Consider the following 22,605-nt stretch of genomic DNA (forward strand, 5'->3'; position numbering starts at 1 on the left):
ATATGAACATAGTTGGCGCATGGAGAGCACCTGAACTTGAGCTCTGGCAGATAGATTTTGTCTTGGAGCTACAGGAGCAAACACAGGACTCAGTCAAAAGGAGTCCCTGCTCTTGTATTCTCACCACTTGATTAGATGACCACCTATACCAGTGTCACGTGCAGTGCTGATTAAATAACATAATAAGGGACCACAACCCAGAACTAGCAGCATCTTTGAAGCCCATAAATCTCTAATTGTAGAAAACTAAAAGTTACTCAGGTTATCCTTAGGTCTTTATGTTTAAGAACCCTGCTCTGATCCTCTAAGAATAGCAACCTTCCTGAATAAGCCATGGAGAATGTTCTTTCAATGATCGCAGCAAACAAAATTCCCAAGAAAATTATATTCCATTGTTCTGGACATTATGGGGAGGCTATCAAATATTTAAATTCATTTCTTGTTTAGTGAACAAGAAATATTTCTTCTTCCTAGAAAAGGAGCAAGAAAGGCCAAGATACAGCAAATCACTCCTGGTCTATGTTCTTCCCTAAATCTACTCACAATTACTCTCCTGACATGGACTAAGAGCCAATGTGCTTTCTGACAAACCAATTGCAGAATGAGCGCACACATTGCACAGTGATGCAGGGTGAATAGTAAATCCCTAGTGATGCTTGCTTCTCAACTTCGAAACTTTCTACGCTCTCAGAACTTGCATCCTTGGTTGCCTCTGTATGTTTTGTGCTCTCTCATAGGATGGTGCTTTTACATCCCCAAACTCTGGGATAAGTCTGCAGATCACCCTGTCAAGGCACCTGGATTTCTAATTGTGTTTGATGACACAATGTTTGTCATTAAACTTTCCAAATAGCTCCTGAGGGTAAACTTCATGGTTTAATGACTTCTTGGGTGAGCAAGGTCATTTCACGTTTCTCTAGATGAGGTGTATACGACAAACTCTTTTTCTTTTCTTTTTCAACAAACTCTCTTTAACTGACACCAAACTTCTTAGTGTGCTACTGATGCAACTAAGCTCCATTTTCTTTTTTCACTAGATCCAGGGTCAGCAAAGTATGGCCCAGAAGTCAGACCTGGTCAGGCACCCATTTTTGTAAATACAGTTTCATTGGAACAGAACCACAATTATTCATTAGATATTGTTTTTGTCTGCTTTAACGATACAGTGGTGGAGTTGGGTATTTGTGAAAGAGGTGGTATGACTTGCAAAACCTGAAATTATTTATTATCTGGCTCTTTACACATGTTCTTTGATGTATGTCAAAGTTCTGCTGGTTCTTCAAAGATCACGTCCACTCTCATAAAAGTGAGCAATTTCTGGTTGATCCTGAGAAGATACCCAAGTGCCTGAGAAGCTTGCCAAGACTATCAACATTCTGCTTTAAAATATCTACATCTCCTACAAAGAGTTCACGGAATTCAAATATTTTTTCACAGCAGCTTTGATGACTGCATACCACAGATGGCCAAACACGTGATCTGAGTTCCAAGTGTTCACCCAGACAAGCCCAGAGGCCAGGGACAGAGAGTGTCCTACCTGGAGCTGACACTCCAGTGGGTCCAGGTACCCACTCACTCATTATTAACCTGGGCATGCCCCACCGGGAGCCACCCTCCTGCCAGGCCCATCATTCAACCAGCCTGAGGGAGTGAGGATGCCATAGGAATTTATGTTTTACTGCATTCATCTTTTTTCATTTAAAGATTTCCTGCAGGGATCCCTGGGTGGCTCAGCGGTTTAGTGCCTGCCTTCGGCCCAGGGCGTGATCCTGGAGTCCTGGGATCAAGTTCTGCACCGGGCTCCCTGCATGGAGCCTGCTTCTCCCTCTGCCTCTCTGTCTCTCATGAATAAATAAATAAAATCTAAAAAATAAAAGTAAAAAATAAAAAAATAAAGATTTCCTGCAGCAAGCATGGCTATTCAAGTTATCACTCTGTTATCAGTCAGCTTTCATCAGGAAAGACTAGAATTCCCAAATCTCCCAAATCGTAGTGCTTACAACAACAAAGGTCTACTTCCTGTTTCTGTTCCACATCAGCTAGGGATTGTCTCAGAGCCTGCTTAGCATGTTCTCTTTATTCCAGGATCCAGCACTGAAAGAGCAGTGTCTCTTTGCCAGGAACCATTTTAAGGGGCAGAGGGGAATGATGGCCCAACTTTGTGATAGCCCTTAAAACTTCTGCTCAGACATCCCATATTTTTATTCCACTGACCAAAACCAGTCACATGCTCAAGCCTGATAGAAATTCAATGAAGAAATATATTCCTCCCATACCAAAGGCCTACTCCAAACTCCATGGCAACAGGGTTACAACCTTGTTACAGGGAAGAGTGAGAAAACTGTGGAACAATAATACAATTTATGGCATATTCTTTACGTGTTTAGAAATGGAATGGATTTCTGATTTCGTAAAGTGTCATCTTCTCAGCACTAGGAACTTAATTTGGCCCCTGGTACCTTTAAGCGCATGAATCCAATCTGGACATACACTGTGTTTGCCATTTTCTGAGAGTCGAAGAGCCTCAGAGCCCTGTCTTGTCTGGTAGCCAAACTGATCCTGAAACCACAACCTCAAATATTTGCCTGTCTCAATTTCAAGTCTTACGAGTCTCTATTTAAAACTACAAATCCAAAGAGAACACTGTGTTTTGTTTTCACAATTTTCAAAGATTTTTATGGACTGGATAAATGGTACATGCTATGATGACAAAGTTAAAATCCTGCTCTGCTACGCATATCCACCCACACACTTCTGGGGGAAAAGGTAAGTTTAAATAGAATTTTCTGTATCGCTAATGACTTTTAAGCTAATGGTTCTTGCTCAGATCATTCCGGGAACTTGTTCCAGGACGCATTTAGAGCCAGTTGATCAGTTGTAGATGAAAAATCAATGTCACTATTGTCCAGGTGTGGGACACATATATTTATACCACCACTTTTTGGCCTTCTCCCCGCCTTTTGGTTTCTTTGGCTTATCCACTCAGAGTATTTATTAGACGAGTTTTATGTGCTGTTCACTGGGTAATCCCTTTGTCTTTGCTCATCCCAGATTTCTTCAGCCTTACTGTGCTGGCCTCCATGACAGGCATCACAGAATCACCTTCTGGGCTAGCCCGGATTGGGCTCCTAGGTCCGTCAGTGAGCAGGCTAACGGAGGTCAATTCCTTGGAGTGTTGCTTGCGTCCTAGCTGTATGTTGATGCAGGCTGCAAAGCACCATGGGGAGAAATTACCTGAAGTCATTATCCTAGTGAGGTCCTGTTGGCACCCCAGACACAAACTGGTAATTGCATGCAGACTATATCAACTGGGAGGTAAGATATATATATTTCTTTAAAAGGCTCTTACTTGCTTCAGAAGGATTCATTATGAGGGTTTTGCCATTAAAAAAAAAATGCATTTACTTTCAAAATTGGTTATGTGTTCCTATAGCACAAAAATCAGAAGGCACAAGGGAGGTGTACAGTGAGGATAAATCTTCCTTCCTTCTTCTCAGCTACTTAGAGGCCCTCTCAGAAAGCAACCAGTTATCATTTTTGTGTGTGTGTATCCTTCCAGAGATATTCTCTACACACACATGCACGTTTCCTTCCTTCCTGTCTTCTTTCTTTTGGGGGATGGCACCCCTTCTGCACTTCATAATATGTTTTAAGAGTTTTCCTTTCCACTACATATAGAGCTGCTTTATTCATTCTGCTTGTTGAAAAAACAAGTGTTATGTGTGGAGACTAAGGACCAAACCACTTGGGTCCAAATCCCAAAGTCATCATTTATTAGTTCCAAGGCTTTGGGCAAATTATTTAACCTCTCTATTCTTTAGTTCCCTTGTAAGGGTGTTATAATAATTAAGCAATTTAATGTATAAATAATGCATTTATAGTTATCCCTGGCACCCAGTAAGTTCTGAAAAGGGTTTCTTATGGTCATTATTTGTTGTTATATATTCCTGGGCAAAGTGAAAATTCTCCATGGTTTAGCCACTCCAGGGAAACCTATCAAATGCTTCCCTCAAAAGATTTCCTAAATGTCATCTTACTCTGTACATCAGCATTTCTCAAAGTGTGACCTACGGACCACCTGTATCTGAATCACCTGGAGTAGTTCATTAAAAGGCTGGAGTAGTTCATTAAAAGTCAGATGCTTACCCTAGACCTACTGAAATCAATGTACAGAAGCTGGAAACTGGAAATTTGGGGTTTAATTAACAACCTGAGCATCCACACAAACAATTAAGTACTACAACTCAGTGATTTAGCCAAATTACTCCCCAAGTTGCTGTAAGTTATAAATGGACCCACTTTTTCAGGAAAGCTTTAAATTTCTGTATCAGCTCTGTTATATGGTCCTTAAATCTCAGAAAATTACAGGAAGTTGCTATTGCCTAGCAGAATTTTGTGTTCTTCATTAAAGTAATTTGTGGTCTAATTTTAGTTTCCAAAAGACTAGAATATAAAAGCCAGAATCAGTCTTCAAGAGGAAATTAATTGCTTGCATTGTTATCTTTCTCAACACGGGGCAAAGTGCTTATTAAGTGGAATTTTTTTTTAAACATTTTATTTATTCATTCATTCATGAGAGACACAGAGAGAGAGGCAGAGACACAGGCAGAGCGAGAAGCAGGCTCCATGCAGGGAGCCCGACGTGGGACTCGATCCTGAGTCTCCAGGATCATGTCCTAGGCCGAAGGTGGTGCTAAACCGCTGAGCCACCAGGCTGCCCATTATTAAGTGGAATCTGGAGTACTAGTAGACTGACAGAGGAAAAGTAATGATCAAGGTTAATGTTTAAAGCAGATGTTTAAAAAATACATTAGGCAGATTCCGGATTTAAGGAACAAAATATAATGGGTCATAAAAGATAAACACCCATGAACTCCCTGCACACCTCTCTAAAATCACCTGTTCTCCTTGTATTTCTTTCTTTAATATCACCTTTCTAACGAACTAAGAATGATAGACATCTTTACTTAAATAACACAAGTATCCACAATGGTTCAGAACAAGAAAGATATGAATATACTAAGGGGAACTCATTTCTGGAATGCTGGGTGTGTGTGTGTGTGTGTGTGTGTGTGTGTCACAGTACAGTGTAGATAACACCAACACTTCCATGCTTAGACAAGCTGACTTCAAACCTTGTCTTCTTCAAGCCAGGTCAGTACTCAGTCAATTGCTTTTATAAACCAAAGATCAGGTTTCCCCTGTGCTTTCAGGCATGCTCGAGTTTACCTTGCTGCTCCGTGGACAGAGTGAGTGTAGTTGTCCCAGCTACAACTATCCCATACCCTGGTGTTCAAGCTGAAGCTTCTAGGAAGATGTCTGGGAGCTCAGCTTGCTGAAGCCAAGCAAGAAGACAAGTGCCTGGGGTTCCTGCCACCATCCCTACTTCAGCCAGAGCTTCTCCCCTTGTCTGCTTTACATACCAGAACGTCCAGAGATGCCATTTGAAGAAAGAGTCCTGTGGCTAACAAAAACGTAATAGACATCAGTGTCCAACGGAGTCTGACAGGGGACTGAAAGATATGGAATAGCAGAGCCTGGAGGTTTTGCTACCTAATTGTACTGTCTCCACCTCCTATGCTGGTTTACTAGTTCTTCGTCCTACCATCCTTAAATGAAGTGGCTTCTCAGGACTCAGTCCTTTGTCCTCTGCTTCCCCTTCTCACCCCTTCCCCATTGGAGAAGTAATCTTGTTTGACAGCTTCACAAGCATCTTCTCTCTGTAGACAACCATCATATCTACCTCTCACTTAAAAGCATGTGTCAAAATTGAGGATTAGAGAAATTAGATAACCTGCTCAAGCTCAAGGAGCCTTAAGGGGCAACAGTGGACACTTCATCACTCCCAAAGCTCATGCTTTAACCCCTGTGCATCTTCTGTTCAGAGCCCTTTCTCACCTGAACCAAATTACATGTGTCTATTTACTTAAGATATTTTGTAATTCGAAATATTGACGTCATGTCAAATTTGACATGTTTACATTGACATGTTTACAAATGAATTGTTTTCCTCTAGAAGGAAAAAAAAATCCTTTTTCAAATCACTATTTCTACAGTGGCACATCCTCTAACAATTTCCCAAATTGAAACTCAGTAACATAAATGCTCAAAAAAATGCTATCAACTCTCACCTTGAAATAGGTTACACCTGCCTGTTCTTGTCTCACTATCACCACCTTTATTTAGACCCTATTGCTTCAGGCCTAGTCTGTGCAGGATTCTCTTCACATGTACCTATGTTTCCACAGCAGATGCTCTCAATCCCAGAAAGCTTGCTTGAAATGCAAATTTCTAGGTCCCAACCTAAAGGGGCGGATTGAGTAATTCTGATAAAGTGGCCTAAGAAACACTGAAATACGGCTTTAGACTTTCCTCACAAGATTACAGCTATCTGAAATTGTCAAACTACTCATCATTACTCTGAAACACAATGTGGGAGATATGTGTGAGGTTGAAGATAATGACTTCAAACTGGAACTGGAAACAAACTGTTGGCTATCAGAAAGGGGAGAGGTTGGGGGGTTGGCTAAATAGGTGAAGGGGATTAAGAGGCACAAACTCCCAGTTATAAAATAAATAAGTTATGGTGATATAATGTACAACATTGAGAATATGATTAATAATATTATAATAACTTTGGTGACAGATGGTAACTAGACTTTTCATGGGGATCATTTTATAAAATATAAAAATATTAAGTCATTGTGATGTACATCTGGTATGAACAGGATATTGTATATCAGTTATACTTCAATAAAAAATGACTCAAATTCATCTGGGAAATATAAGATAAATTGGAATATCTAGCTATTTTCTAAGAGTCAGGTGCAAGGCCAGATATTGCTGATACTCCTCTACCCTGAACAAAATAAACAATGACAGAAACCCCATAATTGGTACTGTATAAAAACTAATCCTAATGTAAAAAATTACATTAACAGGGATGGAATAAATTAACCAAAAAATTAGTCAAATGCTTGTTTATAAAATAAACAATACATCCATAATATCCTATTCCTATTCCTAAATACATCCATATATCCTATTCCAAAAATTTTCCAGGTGGATAAAAGAGTCAAAATTAAAAGAAAAAAGAAGAAACTAGGGACACCTGGGTGGCTCAGCGGTTGAGCATCTGCCTTTGGCTCAGGGTGTGATCCTGGAGTCCCGGGATCGAGTCCCACATCAGGCTCCCTGTGAGGAACCTGCTTATCCCTCTATGTTTCTGCTTCTCTCTGTGTCTCTCAAGAATAAATAAATAAAATCTTAAAAAAAAGAAGAAGAAACTATATAAAACTAAGGAAAATAATACACAAATTTTCTCCTGGATGGTAAGAGACTTTTCTCCAAATAAAAATTATGAAAGAAATCACAGAAGAAAACATCAGATTGACTACATATTAAAAAACTTAAGATGTCAAAAAGCATAAAAAAGTTTTAAGGCAAATAATTAACTGAAAGCCTTTGCCATAAAAATGGCATTTTTTATCTCTAAAGGTTTCAATGATTAGATTGAGTCTAACTTGTGAAGGAGGAGAACTTTAAGAATGTATTTCTTAGTCAGAATTTGTTTTTCTTATTTTTTCTTTTTCTCTCTCTCTTTTTTTTTTTAGAATTTGTTTTTCAAATAACAATGTAGGCATTACTCCAATTCAGTAAACATTTAGTGGAGGAGTTGCAGTGGTTAAAAAGGGCAACAGGCTCCAAGTCTCTCTGAACAGTCTCACCACTTATCTGCAGCAGTCCATGAGGCGTGGTTCAGAGACTCAGTAGTTCTGAGAACCCACCACGCTTGTAGGGCATGATTGCAGGGCATTTACAAAAGTGCACAACATGGGGCCATGTGGGCAGTTCAACTTGGCCCCTGCATCTTGCACAGCAGGAGACACACTTCAATGGTCAGTATATGGACTTGATTTTAACTTTGAAGTATCCCACTTCAAACTGTCCTTAGAAAATGATCCTCACTTTTTTTTTTTTAAGATTTTATTTATTTATTCATGAGAGACACACAGAGAGAGAGAAAGGCAGAGACACAGGCAGAGGGAGAAGCAGGCTCCATGCAGGGAGCCGGATGTGGGACTCGATCCTGGGACTCCAGGATCACGCCCTGGGCCGAAGGCAGGTGCCAAACCACTGAGCCACCTGGGGGATCCTTGATTCCCACTTTTAAGATACATCCATGAAAATAAAACTAGGAGGAAGACAATCAATATGCTAGAGAAAGAATATTTTTAAAATGGAAAGTAAAATAATTATTTTCAATCGTATACTATCTCAATGCAACACTTCTCTAAATGAACACTGGCCCCCAAGGCCTGCTCCAGCCACCCGAGTCTCCTCTTTCTTTCTAAACATATGTTGTGCATTCCTCTAAGCAAGCGCTGCCCCAATTAGTTCATATCCTTCCCCTCATTTTCTCCCTATCTGAATTCTATTCATGTTTCAACATTCAGTTCAAGCTTTCTTGCCCCCTTGAACATTTTTCCGAGCTCTTCAGGACACAGCAAATTCTTCCTCTTTGAAATTGCAGTACTGACTTTTTGTACCAATTACCTGGCAAACTGGCCTTGCCACATCTCCCTTCAGTATTGTTATTTACCTTTATTATTTTTTTTAAAGATTTTATTTATTTACTCATGAGAGACACAGAGAGAGAGGCACAGACACAGGCAGAGGGAGAAGCAGGCTCCACGCAGGGAGCCCGATGTGGGACTCGATCCCGGGTCTCCAGGATCACAGCTGTTATTTACCTTAACTGTCTCCTTAGGAGTCAAGAGTCCGCTACTTTCAATCCATTATCCTCAACTTAGTTCTGTGCTCACAATGTGTGTATAGAATGTGTTTGTCTAAAGATATTCAGTAAAAGAATCAGGCTCGATGTCAGACTGATCTGGGTGGGGTATCGTTCTAACTCTGTAATTCAATTTTCTCATTTGTAAAACATGATGACATACTCCTTAGGATAAATGAAATGTGAAATTCATGGACAAATTTATAGTGCAGTCCTCGGCACAAAGAAGGAATTCAATAAATCACAGCTATTATTTATCACCATCATTATCATCATCACCATCATCATAATGTTCTTCAGATCAGAGATGATTTGGATCTATGATGTACCTTCACGTCATTATTATTCAACAAATATTTATTATGGCATCTGTTGCATGCCAGACATTAGAGACACTGCAGTAAAGACGGCTGATTAGTTCTTGTCCTCATTGTACTTACAGTCTAGTAGGAATCGGGTCTCCCACCATTTGCTTCAACGTGGATGGAACTGGAGGGTATTATGCTGAGTGAAGTAAGTCAATCAGAGAAGGACAAACATTATATGGTCTCATTCATTTGGGGAATATAAAAAAATAGTGAAAAGGAAATAAAGGGGAAAGGAGAAAAAATGAGTGGGAAATATCAGAAAGGGAGACAGAACATGAAAGACTCCTAACTCTGGGAAACGAACTAGGGGTGGTGGAAAGGGAGGTGAGCAGGGGGTGGGGGTGACTGGGTGACGGGCACTGAGGGGGGGCACTTGACGGGATGAGCACTGGGTGTTATGCTGTATGTTGGCAAATTGAACTTCAATAAAAATAAATTAAAAAAAAAGGAACTGGGTCTCATCACAGGAACCAAATCTTAACCCATTAGGGCAAAAAAGATTCTATAATAACTTTTTTTTTTTTTTTTGAGAGAGAGAGAGAGAGTGAGCAAATTGGAGGAAGGGCAGAGGAAAAGAGAGAGAATCTCAAGCATACTTCCTGCTGAGTGTGGAGCCCAACGCAGTGCTCAATCCCATGACCCTGAGATTTGAGCCAAAATCCAGAGTCAGATGCTCAACCAACTGAGCCACCCAGGCGCCCCGCGTCTGTAATAACTTCTAAGTAAGGTATACTATATTACTTCATCATTCATTTGTCTTCATTGAAGCAAAAACAACAAAATCCAAACCAAAACCATGCCGAAAATAACCCTTCCTATCTTAACATATCCACTAATCACATTTGAATTCTTTATTTTGCATGTGATAGGACTTATGTTTTTGTTACACCTCTGATGGTCATCTCCTAAGAATGTAAATGCTCAATGGGATGGCAGAGAGGTTGACAGCTGAACCTTCTCCTTACACACACACACACACACACAGGCTCTTAAGGACTTTGCACGATATTGCACTAGTGCCTGGCACATCAAATCTGCTGGCCCTACCATGAAACTAGATGGCTTCCTTTCCCCTCATTTCCCAAACCTCTATTCACTACCACCATCTCCAAAGCAGGCTCTTTGACTCTATTAACAGCTATTGTTGAAGTATCTCATCACCAGCTAAGTGAACATTTAAAATAATGATAATTTTTAAAAGGCTGGCATGTGCACACACATCTTCTCTTAGACTAGTGCTTAGACCTCTGACATAAATTTAGGGTCTCATTTTTTTTCATAGCATCTGTTAAAAAATGCTTCTTCTGGAGACTCGTCTGGTGGCTTAATATTTTCCATATGAAAAAATATTACAGATGGACTGGTATGTGACCTTCTGGGTGATTCACAAGAATGAAATGAATGTCACTAGGAAAGGAACAGCAGTTAGAGCATATGAATGGGATGAGGAAGGGGAATGCTTTATTTTGCCCCTTGCATTTGAAAAAGAACCTTACTTTTGGCTAGTTTATTATTTATATATTACATAATGTGATAAATTGAGCCACTTAGAGGGCTAATAGATGGGTGTGGATTTGGCTTGGTGCTGTTTTGTTTTGCTTTTGTCTAGCTAATTGTGACATGTCAGCACATTTGGAATTTTGTATAGGAAAGAAAGGGAGAGTAGCACTTTACGGGAAATGCTGAAAGGATTCTTCTGGAAGAAAGAGAGATATAGGAGAGCTTCCATGAAGCATGGAACCCTGGAGAAAGAAAAATATTCAAAGAGGGTTTTAAAGAAGTTTTGCTCTGTGCTATGTGTTTGAACTCTCTCCCCTGTTGGTGTTCCCCACAGAAAATTCCAGAGTTGTTTTTGTGTGTAAGGAAAGCAGGCTACAAGATGAGTGCTGACTGAAGGCCTTATTAGCAGCTTGAGAATGATATTGTTCAAAAAGGGGATGGTGCCATTCTTCCATTCAATTTTTCAATATGATTTTTCTTCAGGGGGAAGAACACCTGAGTCCTTAATAAAATATCATACAGTATTTTAGGGTGTTCAAACCAATTCCCTAACTAGTCATTCAATATTTACATACCTCAGATAAGCCATCGTAATTTAGGGACATGTTCTCAAGCAAACAACTCTGTATTTATTATTTTTATTTTATTTTTTTCTAAATAATGCATGTCCATTGTCAAAATCTCCTAAGTTGAGAGAAGCGTGTATAGTGAATAGTCAGCTGAGGGTAACAGGTGACCTATGTTAGAAATTTAGGGTTAGGTCACTTAGATTTTTTCCTTGTATTTACCATCAGTCTCTTGAGATATTGTTATCTCCATACTTCTACTGCAATGATTTTACAAGTACTGCTTAATACTACACAATTTTAACCTCTGTCATTTTACATCTTTTGTGCTTATTTTCTGGAGTCAGAGTTATCTAGTAGAATTTGTATTTGGAAAGTACCTGTTAATGATATGGGGCTTCTAAATATTTTTAAAAATTATTTTGCATTTATATAATAGTTAGGCACTTAATTCCTTAGGTTTCTTTTTCAGGGAAAGTTTTAAATTTCTACTTCATTTCTTCCTGAAAACTCAATATTTCTGAAATTCCTCCTCGGGCAATATATTTCTTGATTGTCTGTTTTGTGAGAATGTAAACCATCTTTACTATAATTTTAGCAAAATGAAATTAGAAATTATCTGTTCTCATGCACTCTAAACTACCAAATGCAATTCTAAAGTTTAAAAGAAATATGGTTTTAGATTTTCTATGTTACTATTCCCTGGATGACATAATTTAGACTTAACAACAGTCAAGTTTAAAATTTCTTAGGTTTTGGGATCCCTGGGTGGCGCAGCGGTTTAGCGCCTGCCTTTGGCCCAGGGCGCGATCCTGGAGACCCGGGATCGAATCCCATGTCGGCTCCCTGCCTGCTTCTCCCTCTGCCTATGTCTCTGCCTCTCTCTCTCTCTCTCACTGTGTGCCTATCATAAATAAATGAGAATTTTAAAAAAATAAAATAAAATAAAATTTCTTAGGTCTCATATTTACTGGGGAAAAAATTAATTTGAATTCTGACTTAAAATGAAAGGAAGAAAATAAAAATAAGAATCTTAGAAGTTGGGAAGAGAAATGTATTACACTATATCCTTTCCATATTCAAAATGACTTTCTAATAAGGAGGATGTCTTCTTCCCCCACCATTCCCCCCAATTGCTCCTCAAATACTTCCGCATTGTGTCTAAGGCCAATCATTTATCTAGGCTGCAGATGAACGGAGCCTCCTGTTTCCTACTTCCTGCCTTTGGTCTCTCTCTACATCCTGATCAATATAGAAGGCTGCAGCCAAGTAAGAGAAACAAGGACTATATCATCCCTTCTCTGAGTTTAGATGATTCATTATTGCTTTTTGCATACATTCAAATTACCTATCCAGACCACAGATCTCCAATCTCCTTCCATTCCCATGTGACACCCCGAATTCAAAGGAATGTTTAGGGGGTCCCTGGGTGGCTCAGCAGTTTGGTGCCTGCCTTCATACCCAGGTTGTGATCCTGGAGACCCGGGATCAAGTCCCACGTTGGGCTCCCTGCATGGAGCCTGCTTCTCCCTCAGCCTGTGTCTCTGCCTCTCTCTCTCTCTCTCTGTGTGTGTGTGTCTTTCATGAATAAATAAATAAAATCTTTAAAAAAAAGAAATGTTTAGCACTATTTTTCTCTCTTTTTTTTTCCTTCACTATAACTTTTTCATGTTGCTCTTTATATACAGAATCATTTCCTCTTTTATATCTTTTAGGTCAGTCTTATTATTCCTATTCAAAACTCAAAATCACACAAAAATAACACTCGCATTTCTTCAGGAAGCTATCCTGAATAAGTGAGCCAAGGTAAAGATGAGGATAAAGTAAATAGTTCCTAAGCTTGACTCATGTAAGACATCTCACTCAAGGATTCACCACCTGTGAAATGTTCCATCCATTTATTACTCATTCACTAACTCATTTATGAAATATTTGTTGACTTTACTATACCCCTAAAACTAGGGGTAAAACTTATAGCAACATGATTAAAACCAAAGGCTTGGGGCTTAAATCCTAACTGCCATTTACTAAGTGTGTGACTGACTCTGCAGAGTCACATATTAACATTCTGTGTGTCAGTTTCCTCATCTGCAAAATGGGCATAGTAATAGATCCCAAGGGCTGTTGTGATGATAACATAAGATAATCTTTTTTTTTTTTTTTTTAACATAAGATAATCTATGTAAAACCCTTCAGCCTATTATGGGGCCATGCCAACTGTTTGTGATGGCTTAGAGATAGCATTATACTGCTTAGCATGAACTAGAGACAATACTGTTTTAATTTTTTATGCTCAGAAATTTTTTATGCTTTCAGAGTAAGGGAAAACAGCTGAGTTCCACCTGCTTCTCTGATTGAATCTTATGAGTAATTAAGCAAAGAGAAAATACAGCCATACTTCAGATATGATAGAAGCATGTCCTTCTAAGAAGCAGGGCCTGTTCTGATAGAAAGAACCATGTGCCTAAGGTTTGGGGTTAAAGTGAGATAAGGAAAATCTTTAGTACTTGAGAGGATCTGCCAAGTCATTAGAAGTCTCTCATGTAGGGGGGTAGCTGGGTGGCTCAGCGGTTGGGCGCCTGCCTTTGGCCCAGGGTACGATCCTGGGGTCCTGAGATCGAGTCCCACATCGGGCTCCCTGCATGGAGCCTGCTTCTCCCTCTGCCTCTCTCTGTCTTTGTTTCTCATGAATGAATAAATAAAATCTTAAAAAAAAAAAAAAAAAGAAGTTTCTCATGTATGCAGAGCTTGCTTTCACCAGCGATGTGGTATGATCCTACTCAATCCTTTGGGCATGCAGTGGAAATTCAAGGGACTTACCAGCATTTAAAAGCTGTCATCATGTGCCTACCCTTGCCCCTCACGGTGTGCCAACAGAAAATAACCATCTGTTGCAATGCCCTGCCTTGGAACCAATGGAAGAAGGGTGAGAGTGAAGAATTAGAGCTTTCTTCTTTTCCAGCCACAAGACTCCTGCCTAGGTATACCTGTTTGGTAAGTTAGAGAAGATTTTTAATAAGCTCTTTTCCCCCTTGTGACTTCTAGGCTAATTCAGAGCATCCATTTGTAGTAGTATGATTTGGCTTTTGTAAACCATTTTTTCATACAATTAAAATACCTTTTGTATAAAGCAAGCTCTAACAATAGTTCAAATAAATACCCTAAAAGGAAGGAAATGTGAATAAAGTATGGACTTTAGTTAATAATGGTGTGTCATCATTTGTTCATTAGTTGTGAGTGCTATACCAGCATAAGATGTTAACAACAGGGGAAACTGAATGCTGGGTATATGGGAATTTTGTACTATTTTTACAACTTAAAAAAAAAAATCTAAAAGTATCCTGGCATTGTTTGTTTAAACAAACAACAGAAATATATTGGTGCAGCTCTATTCTCAAATTTGGTTCTTTTTGTTTGTTTATTGGCTAAAGAGAATTCTGTTATTGTTCAAATGGAGAATCAAAGTTTTGTTTTCATTTTAGAAAGTCAACTGTTCTTTCATAGTCAACTGAATGTTGAGAATGGAAGTAAGCCAACCACCTGCAACCCCAGTCAGTTCAAGTTCAAAGCAAAATAAACTTAAGGAAATACATAGAAGCAAAAGATTATATATACCGGCTCTAAACTGGATTCATTCACCTCTGCTCCCCAGCAAAAAAGAAAAACAGTATGTCTCTCACTAGGTCATGATTCTAACAAATTATGGCACATAAACATAACAGAATATTACATACCATTTTGAAATAAAAGAATGTAAGAACTTTGAGAATCCTTAATTATGCAGTGGGGATAGCAAGATATGTGAGATATGTGAGAGTCTATATTCAATAAATGCAAAAATGTAAAGAAAAGTGTGTGCATACTGTTCATCTTAGAATAAGAAATGTTGATATGTTCACTAAAACATCAACATTATCTTTGGTAAAAACAAATGATATTACAGTGAAGTAGTTAATTTTTTTTGCATGTGTTAAACCTCTCTTAATGAATTTGTTAAGAAACAAATAAGCATTCCATTCCTTTCCATACCTTCTAAATCCAAATGTGTTGACCTAACAGCCCTAATTGCTAGACTAGCAAGACCCCCGACTTTCTTCCTCTTTTCAAGGTTCCTATTCCTCAGTATAGATGACTTGGGTAAAGGGTTTAGGAAAGAAAGGAAGGGAGCTGTTTGTCTTCTATATGCATCTCTCGTGTCATTTAGTTCCAGAAATAATTTTGCTGTCTGCTTTATTTGTTTTGCTGTTAGTTTCGGGATCACTGTCCTCCACTGCATTAAATGACATCAAATGGAGGAGGAGGCCACATTGCTCCATGCTGTTCTTTCCTTTATAATTTTGATCTGTGCCCGTCAACACTTAGTCACTGGCATTACTGTGCAGAAATGTGCCTTTTTTTTCTTTTTGGTCTATAACTGAACTTCACTCAAAAGCTTCCATTTCCGCACAGTTGTAAATTTAATCTTAGAGTCAATCTACTTTCATCAAACAAACATATGCCTAAAATTTCATTTTCTAAATCCCTGATAATAAAAAGAAACTTTTGAAGTTTGAAACTGTAGGCAACCGGGTCTTGCACTTAAAAATAAGGCTTTCAAAACTACTATTTATACTGAGTTATTTCAAAATCCATTTATAAACTCAATGGATTCCTTTGCTTCTTTATGTACCTTGGTCTCTGTTCTTTAGGGTAATAAGTCATGGATATTCTGTTCAGCTTTAACGGCAAAGGGGCTTCAGTGTAAACAAGAGAGAAAACATTAAATATTTCAAAATATCACCCTCAGTCTACCTCCCTAAGCTGCCTTCCAAGCTTTGGTTCTCCTTATTTCTGGGATGAAAGGGCTTAAATAAGACATAAAAACCTTTCTCCCCAAAACCCCTTTGAACCCCCACCTCAACAGAACAGTTGAAATCAATATTACAAATAGCAAAAAAACAAATATTTTGGGGAAAGATGGTAGAGTATGAGGATCCTAGCTCATCTTGTCCCACAGATACACCTTAGGTAACAGCCACGTCAGTGCAACCAACCTAGAAAATGACCCAAAGACTGGCAGAGCAGACTCTCCAAAGTTAATTGCAGAGAAGAAACCACATCAAAAAGGGTAGGAGGGGTGGAGATGCAGTTGGTAAACAACTCCCAGTGAGACTAACCAGAAGCTCAGAGGGATACCACAAGCACAGAGAAGGGAGGGGAAGAGACCCCATACCAGGAACCCCAGATCCAGGAGACCTGCTGTGGGAAGGCAAGTCCCCAAAACATTTGGCTTTGCACACCAGCGGGGCTTAACTTCACAACTCTATACAACCAGCGGGGCTTAACTCTGGGTACTTTAAAAATCAGTGAGCCTAGCTCTGGGAGAGCCAAGAGGGTGTTAGGAAACTGGGTCCATGCTCTTACAGAGACAGCATAACAAATAATATCTCCAAGATACTGCACACAAGTAGCAGTTTGAAAAGCACCTGGGATATACAGGAAGGAGATTTACTTACTGATCTCAGAATCAAGCTCACTGGAAGGACAGAGATCTTTAGGAGATTTGTCCAAGAACAAGAGAGCTGGAAGGTGCCGTCCATGCCCCTCCCCAGCCTAGAGAGCAGGACACTTCCAGAACCAGCAAGAGCACTTTACAGCTAGCTTGCTAACATCTGTGTCTGGCCCCGTCTTCTCCTACAGCAATGAGATTGAATTAGCAAAAAAGCCCCACAACAACAACAGCAAAAAAAAAAATGCAACACAAATTCAAATGAACCAAAGTCCAGGACCAGATGGCTTCACAGGTGAATTCTACCAAACGTTTAGAGACGTGTTAATACCTACTCTTCTGAAACTATCTCAAACAACAGAAGAGGAAAGAAAGCTTCCAAATTTATTCTATGAGGCCAGCATTACCCTGATACCAAAACCAGACAAAGACATTACAGAAAAAGATAACCATAGGCCAATATCTCTGATGAACACAGATGCAAAAATCCTCAACAAAATATAAGCAAACCAAATCCAACAAATACATTTTAAAAAGCATTCATCAGGCAGCCTGGTGGCTCAGTGGTTTAGCACCGCCTTTAGCCCAGGGCGTGATACTGGAGACCTGGGATCGAGTCACACGTCAGGCTCTCTGCGTGGAGCCTGCTTCTCCCTCTGCCTGTGTCTCTGCCTCTATCTCCCTCTCTCTGTGTCTCTCATGAATAAAATAAAATAAAAATCTTTAAAATAAAAAATCATTCATCATGATCAAGTGGGATTTGTTCCAAGGATGCAGGAGAAGCGGTTTGATATCATAAATCAATCACTGTAGTACATCACATTAACAAGAGTATAAAACCCCCATGTGATCATCTCAATAGAAGCAGAGAAAGCATTTGACAAAGTACAATATCCATTCATGATAATTACCCTCAAAAGAGTAGGTTTAAAGAGAACAAACTTCAACATAATCAATGCTATACATGAAAAACCAACATCATACTCAATAGTGAAAAACTGAGAACTTTTCACTTAAGATCAGGAATAAGACAAAGATGTCCACTCTCATAACTTTTATTCATCATAGTACTGGAAGTCCTAACCACAGAAATCAGACAAGAAAAGAAACGATGCATACAAATTGGTATAAAGAAGTAAAACAAGTAAAACTTCCACTATTTATAGATCACATGATATTATATTTAGGATACCCTAAAACTCCACCAAAAAAATACTAGAATTGATAAGGATTCAGTAAAGTTGCAGGATACAAAATCAATATACAGAAATCTGATGAATTTCTACACTAATAATAAAGTGACAGAAGAGAAATTAAGAAAACAGTCTGATTTACAATTATACAAAAATGAATAAAATACCCAGGAATAAACTTAAGCAAGGAAAGACCTGTACTCTGAAAACTATACAACACTGATGAAAGAAATTGAGGATGACACAAGCAAATGGAAAGATATTCCATGCTCATGGATTGGGAAAACCAATATTGTTAAAGATGGCCATACTCCCCAAAGCAATCTACAGATTTAATGCTACCCTTATCAAAATACCAACAGTATTTTTCACAGAACTTCTAGAATAATCCTAAAACTTGTATGGAACCACAGAAAAAAACCAAATAGTCACAACAATCTTGAAAAAGAAGAACAAAACTGGAGGTATCACAATCTCAGATTTTAAGATATACTACAAAGCTGTAATAATCAAAACAGTGGTACCCACACAACAAAAAAGATCAATGGAACATAATAGAGAACCCAGAAATAAGTCCATGATTATACAATTAGTCTTTGATGAAGCAGCCAAGAATATATCATGAGAAAAAGACCTCTTCAACAAATGACGTTGGGAAAAACTGCACAACAACATGCAAAGGAATGAAAGTAGACCACTTCCTCACACCATACACAAAATGCATTAAACTCAAAATGGATTAAAAACCTAAATATAAATAAATAAAAATTAAAAAAAAAAAAAAAAGGGATCCCTGGGTGGCGCAGAGGTTTGGCGCCTGCCTTTGGCCCAGGGCGCGATCCTGGAGACCCAGGATCGAATCCCACATCGGGCTCCCGGTGCATGGAGCCTGCTTCTCCCTCTGCCTGTGTCTCTGCCTCTCTTTCTCTCTGTAACTATCATAAATAAATAAAAATTTAAAAAAAAAAACCTAAATATGAGATCTAAAGCCATAAAATTCCTAGAAGAAAATATAATAAGTTCTTTGACATAGGCCAGAGAAACGTTATTCTAGATAGTCTCCTGAGGCAAGGGAAATAAAAGCAAAATTAAACTATTGGGACTACACCAAAATAAAAAGCTTTTGTACAGGGAAGGAAACCATCAGCAAAATAAAAATGCAACCTACTGAATAGAAGATATTTGCAAATGATATATTGGATAAAGGATTAATATCCAAAATATACAATTCAACATCAAAATAATAATTATTTATTTATTTATTTATTTATTTATTTATTTGAGAGAGCAAGTGAGCAAGCACCAAGAAAGGGGGAGAGACAGAGGGAGAGGGAGAAGCGGACTCTCTGCTGAGCAGGCAGCTTGACATGAGGCTTGATCCCAGGACCCCAAGATCATGACCTTAGCCGAGGTCAGATACTTAACTGACTGAACCACCCAGACACATAATAATAATCATCATCATCATCATCATCATCATCATCATCATCATCTAATTCAAAATGGGCAGAGGACATGAATAGATATTTTTGGCCACGTATAGATGGCCAAAAGAGGTAAGTGTTGGCAAGGATGTGGAAGAAAAAGGAACCCTTGTGCACTGCTTGCTGATGGGAATGCAAACTGGTGCAGCCACTCTGGAAAACAGTATGGAGGTTCCTCAAAAAATTCAAAATAGAATTACCATGTGATCTAGTAATCTATATATGTCACATCTTCTTTAATATTAGAATATTTCTCCAACCATTAGGAAAGAATGAAATTTTGCCAATTACAACAAAATGGTTGGATCTAGAGGGTATAAGGGTACGTGAAATAAGTCAGGGAAAGACAAATACTGTATGATTTTACTCATATGTGGAATTTAAGAAACAAAACAAACAAAAAAGACTCAAATATAGAGAGCGCAGTTGCTAGGGGAAAGGTGGGGGGGGCGGAGAATAGGGGAAGGGGATTAATAGTATATGCACCATGAACGAACACTGAGTCAAGTACAGAGGTGTTGGATCATACTGTACTGTAGAGTTGAAACTAAAATAATCTTGTACCTCAGTTATACTTGAATATAAAAAAATACAGCTTGGCAACAACATTCCTCCTCCCTCACCCCAATTCTGATCCATTTGGGCTGGAACACAATCTGTATTTTTGAAAGACTCTAGGTATATAATAAAGTAGATTTGATGAGGGCAAAGCAACTATTTTCTTCAAGAAAATAATAATTTGCAAAATTTCAATTTTATCCTTCATAAAAGCAAGCACATTTTAACTTTTCCAGGGCAATTTATCCTGTGAAGTGCCTGAATCTTGAACTTCTCTATTTTAGGAAGGTGTTTTTTACCATATATTCATGGTAGTAAAGGTGTCAGGGTGAGGGATAGGTTCCAAGCATAAAATGAAGGTCTGTGAGGTAAAGTCAAGTCTCCATCTTCTATTACCAGAATACTTTTCTGTTTTATCATCTGAAATTATGTGGGATTTCTTTTTGTTTGGTTTGTTGTTGTGTTCTCCATTAGAAGGTTATTTTTCCTAAATGGATGTAATATTCCAGAATGTTCTTCACCAAGAGTGCAGCGAATAACAATAACAAAAAGCCCTGGAAATAACAAGGGGAAAAATCAAGAATTATTACCTAAAAGGCATGGAGTATGACTGGAGGCATGGCATAGATTCGAGACTGTTTTGAGTACATTTTGGAAGAATGCAGAAGTGTAAGTTTCTTAGATAACATTGGCTTAGGTCTCTATGAGGAAAGTGTTCTTACAACTATTTAGAGTACCGCGACTTCTGGTTTATTCATTTTACTATGTATTTGAGTTATGGAATTTCATAATAAGATATTCCACTGAAAGTACAAACATGATTTGTTGAGGTTATTGCCTCCAAACATTCAGAGTTCTAAAATATTATTTCAATTTGACCAAGATCTTCTCCCCTTTTAACAAAATCAGAAACACAAAGTGCTTTCATTCTCACAATAAGTCTGAGCCTCAACTTTTAATGTTTTCTACTTTATCAAACTCAACCCCCATACCGTACTGTCCATTTAAAAATATTCAACACAAACATGTTCTCATTTGAATACTTTACTAGCAGAGTTAATGAGATGTATCAAGCAAAAGAGCTTCGGAATAAGTGATAATTACCCAACTCACAACTGTGTTCCTATATCACAAGATTTAACAAACTCCTATAAAAGAATGTGAGCTGTACTTTAAGCCTAAGTACAAAGTATACTTTGGGCTAAGTATAAAGATTAAAGTATACTTTACCTGATGTTTTCTCTACAGTGTCATTCTTACTTAAACTTATTATTATAGACAGCTTCCAACTTATAATCTTTCAATTTAATGATTTTTTTTTTATTTTTATTTATTTATGATAGTCACAGAGAGAGAGAGAGAGGCAGAGACACAGGCAGAGGGAGAAGCAGGCTCCATGCACCAGGAGCCCGACGTGGGATTCGATCCCGGGTCTCCGGGATCGCGCCCTGGGCCAAAGGCAGGCGCCAAACCGCTGCGCCACCCAGGGATCCCGATTTTTTTTTTTTTTTTTACTTTACCATGGTGGAAAAGCCATACCCATTAAGTAGAAACTGTACTTTGAATTTTAAATTAGCAAGTCCAGCTGCAGTTTCTCATCAGCCAGGTGATCACAAGGGTAAACAACTGATATACTTACAAGCATTCTGTACCCATACGGAACTTTTTTCAACTTCAGTTCTATACTCAATAAGTGACATGAGATTTGTAACCCTTTATGATAAATAGGCTTCGTGTTAGACAATTTGCCCAGCTGTAGGCTAATGTAAGCGTTCGGAGCACATTCAAGGTGGGCTAAGTTGCGCCATGATGTCTGGTAGGTTTGGCATATTAAATATGTTTTTGACTTATGGGATTTTCAACTTATGATGAGTTTATCAGGATGTAACCCCATCATAAGCCCCATATTAAAAGATAAATATTGAAATACAATTACAGGAGACTTCTTTTGATGAGTGTCTGTTTTGAGGATGGCAGGAACTTTTTCATTCTTGCTTGCTTTCAAGATGCTTTCCTCCTTCTGTATTTTACCTTCTCTACTTAAGGGACAACTGTCCTACCATGGAGATCCTACTTCCATCATACAGTGGTTATTTGGATAATGGCAAAACCTAGCTCATCACCCAAATTTTCCAGGTGATGATGACATTTAGAGTCCATCTGACACAGATGAGCCACAATTTAAGAATGAAAGATACTCAGGAGGTAACTGCTTGTCTTCTGTCTCCCCCTTTATATAGTCAAGGGGAAGATCCCACATAAGCCCCTGGGATTCTAGTCTCTGACAATTTCCATGGGCAAGAAATACTTTGCATTTATCCTAAATTTGTCCCCATGATTATGTTCTCTCAATGAGCCTTTCATGAATAGAGATAATTGCTCATTTCTTCCTTCAGGAGTTTGTGGTATACTGTAGAAGGCCGCTTACTAACTATTTAAAAAAAAAAAAAAAAAGATCCTTCAGATTATATGGAGACTACTATTTGTTTTTTTTTTTAATCAGACTTAGGAAACCAATTTGAGTTTTATTTTCATATCTGTGTGTCAATAAGTTATATACTTCCTTGGCTCTTCCTTTTTTTTTTTTTGACTCTGAATAATTATTCAAACTTTTATATCCTAACTCAATTGTAAGGTCCAAAGTTACATACAAT

The 22,605-nt window shown here is 38.4% G+C and overlaps 2 long non-coding RNA genes across 12 annotated transcripts in view; one reads left to right on the plus strand and one right to left on the minus strand.

Annotated features, from left to right (window-relative positions):
• LOC140620131 (uncharacterized) overlaps window positions 1-22,605 on the minus strand; it is a 111,458-nt gene that overhangs the window by 62,003 nt on the left and 26,850 nt on the right. Inside the window, exon 6 of one of the 11 annotated variants that reach the window (XR_012019867.1) lies at window positions 19,199-20,505. The exons of the other annotated variants lie outside the window; for them this stretch is intronic. This is a non-coding gene — a long non-coding RNA (uncharacterized lncRNA). Of the gene's footprint in view, window positions 1-19,198; window positions 20,506-22,605 lie in introns of those variants that run through there. 11 annotated transcript variants of the gene reach the window in all.
• Window positions 2,524-6,774, plus strand: LOC140620130 (uncharacterized). The gene is made up of 3 exons (XR_012019860.1): window positions 2,524-2,766; window positions 3,052-3,315; window positions 5,214-6,774. It is a non-coding gene; the product is annotated as an uncharacterized lncRNA (long non-coding RNA).

Source organism: Canis lupus, chromosome 28, assembly GCF_048164855.1.
Source record: "Canis lupus baileyi chromosome 28, mCanLup2.hap1, whole genome shotgun sequence".
Taxonomy (NCBI): domain Eukaryota; kingdom Metazoa; phylum Chordata; class Mammalia; order Carnivora; family Canidae; genus Canis; species Canis lupus.